The sequence below is a fragment of the Egretta garzetta genome, unplaced genomic scaffold, assembly GCF_000687185.1.
Source record: "Egretta garzetta isolate BGI_Z169 unplaced genomic scaffold, ASM68718v1 scaffold57, whole genome shotgun sequence".
NCBI lineage: Eukaryota > Metazoa > Chordata > Aves > Pelecaniformes > Ardeidae > Egretta > Egretta garzetta.
Window position 1 is genome coordinate 777210 of NW_009260180.1, and position 2937 is coordinate 780146.

A 2937-nucleotide genomic window follows, 5' to 3' on the forward strand; every position below is an offset into this window, starting at 1 on the left:
CCAGCTTGCCTCTGATGGGCTCTCGTAAGACAAGAGCAGCCAGCAAGATTTACCACGGAACACTCCACAGAGTCACCAATTCATAAAAGAAAACAAGCCTGGTCTCTCAAATATAATGCTTCAAAACACATCTGCTGCAGCTTTCATCTTCCTCACTTAAGAGTTAACCAAGAAATGAAGACTAGAAGAATTTGTTCCCAATGGTTACCTCAAGAGCAGGAGCCTCTTACCATGGTGCTGTGATTGCAGCCCCCTGCACACCATCGCTGTCGGTAACTAAAGGTCTTGGATAGTCACATCTCTAGGTTATGAAGGCAGCATTTCCTATAAAAGCAGTTAAGGTGTGGCAGCAGATGCAGTTTCCAATTTCCATTTCTCTTAACTGCTTCTCAGAAAGTCTGTTTTCCGAGTAGTTAATAACAACAGCCCATTTGCTCTATCAAAAAGATAAGCCGTCAGTTCTACCGCACTGCTTTAGTATCTGCGATATTCGGTTTGTCCTCTACGGCAGCTGGTTGTGCCGTGCCCCTGTTTCACCCCTTTCTGTTCTCGGCAGCCAGGGGAGCCTCTCTGCTCCTGCAGCACCAAGGCCCAAACCCGTGCAGCAGATCCAATGCATGAGCATCCCCAGGGGGGAACGGAGAGGGGAGTGAAGCAGTCAGAGGAGCAGTGGGACAGCACGGGCATGGAAGGGGTCACCCTTAGCAGAGGGAAAACGAGCAAACTGTGGATGCCAAAAGCTCTTGTGCTGCGCGTGAGATTCCTGTCACACGTGGCAGAATCAGGGACAGGCCCTACCGGTAAAATCAGATCAGACAACAAGCAGGGGAGGAGACAGACTCCTCCTATCATCCTGCTCACCATCTTCCAAAAACCCCAAGGTCTTTTATCCGAAACAGTCAGCAGAACTGTAATAATGGATGGCATGATGGTGTTTTGTTGGAATAGGTATCCTCAACAATTCACATTTACAATCACTGTAGCAAATGCGCCACACATCAGTCAAATGGATCGGCAGCTCCAATGTTTTTACAGTTGGCCTCGCATCCAGGTCTGCTCCTGGGTGTTTGACACTGAACCTCAGTGTGGATCCACTTCACAAATTCTACTTCCAGTAGATTCCCAATGCTACCTGGGAGCTCCTAATCTGGGAATTATTACAGCAGATACTAAAAGATGCTGAAAACAACTTTACAATATAAAATACATTTTTAAAACAGTTGTGGGGTTTTTAAAAAAAAAAAACCCATGCTTTTATTTAATAAGAACTTTTAATAAAAATACTCACTACATGGATCTAAGTGGCATTTAGAACAAGAGAGAGAAGCATTTTCATAACTGAAATCCTGGAACAGATCATTCCTACCAGAAAAAGTACTGACAAGCATCAGGAAAACGGATGTCAATGTAACCACAACAGGGATGTTAAATTTGGGAGTTTGACTCAATCACCAAATCATAAACAGAGAAGAGTTCAGCCCAGTCAGCCTGCACAGTTACACCACTGGCCCTGGTCCGGAGGAGGACAGGACTCGCTGCCCGGGGTCAGGCAGGAACAGCGATTTTCCACCTGCTGCGTGCATCACAGGGAGGGATAAGAACTCTGCAGGAGGCAGCTCATGGTAATCTTTCCTCCTCCACCCTCAAATACATCTCAGTTCAGGACTTCTGGCTAGCCAGGATTTAGGACCCTGCGTCAGGATTTCAAGTTTAACACGCAACTCATGACAGAACAGACTAACATTTTACAGGCTGGTGATGTTTAAAACAAGTAAGTACTGGCCATCCCAAGTACAATTCCACAGCTGAGATCATCTTACTCCATGTTAATGTGCCTCTGGAAAACTGTTGACATTTAGCATACATTTTACAGAGGACAGACAGGACTATCCGGGACTCTTTTTTTTGGCCTTGGTGACTTTCCAAACAGATTTCAGTGTCTCATTACCTCTTTTTGCCTAGAAGGAAACCCTCTTCCTAGCTATGCAAACGTCGCCTTTTCATTTAATTGAGCACCTCCTTTCTCTTGCATTTAAAATGGAAAAGGCAGGATCTTTGAATCCAAATTAATTCAGGGAAGCTTAAGCAACGTGAGTTAATACATTCAGAAGACTTGGCTCAGCAGGTCACTTCTCATCCAGTCATCTTCCGCCACTGCAGCCATCGCATCACATAATCCTTACTATAAAATAGGCCATGCTTTGTCTTAAATTTAGATTTATTCTCAAATACAATTTACGTCTTAAGGCCTAGATGGTGCCCTTGCTGATCCCATCAGGCTACAGGGAACACAACTGCTTTAATTTAACGGTGCTTGGAATACAGGGTTGGGCAGGATATCCAATGCACATTGGTAGCAGAAGCAGGACCGTGCACCAAGGACCCTCTTCCCCCCATTACCTGGCTGCTATTTTTCTGTGGATACCCACAGGCCTATTCCCATTCCAACTCAGAGCTGCTCCGGGGACAGGTGACACGCAAGTGAGCTACCAAGGCGCAGAAGGCAGTTTTCCCACCTCCCCTCTCGCAGCAAAACCACAAATAAACAAAGCTGGGACCAGCTGAGGAAGCCCCTAGAAGTGATAGCTCATTCTGTGCCCTGAAGCAAGGGTCTACATTTTAAATTTCGACGAGAGAAAGGGTGCCCACCACAAGTTACGATGGATGCGAAAAAAAAAAAAAAAAAAAATGTAAAAAGGTTTGCAATAAAAATATGTTTCTTATGACATAACAGGTAGTAGCAATATTTTTGAAAAAAATTGTCCAGGCCTGCTCTACTTAACCACTGCCCTGTACACAGACGTTGCACCAGCTAGAATCTATTCTAATAAAATTCCTCCGTGCAGGCCAGTCTTGCCATTCCGAGAGTGGCCCCTTCCTAAAAGCGGTACCAGAGAGTGACTACTGTGCAACAAAGTAGCCTTGTTTCGTAGCCAA

The 2937-nt window shown here is 45.3% G+C and overlaps 1 protein-coding gene across 2 annotated transcripts in view; it reads right to left on the reverse strand.

Moving 5' to 3' along the window:
• GET4 (guided entry of tail-anchored proteins factor 4) overlaps positions 1-2931 on the reverse strand; it is a 14031-nt gene extending 11100 nt beyond the window's left edge. Inside the window, exon 1 of one of the 2 annotated variants that reach the window (XM_035897214.1) lies at positions 862-2931. The gene's annotated coding sequence lies outside the window, so the exon portion shown is untranslated. Of the gene's footprint in view, positions 1-230 lie in introns of both variants that reach the window. The other variant, XM_035897213.1, reaches the window with a different exon arrangement.
• Positions 2932-2937: the final 6 nt, after the last annotated feature.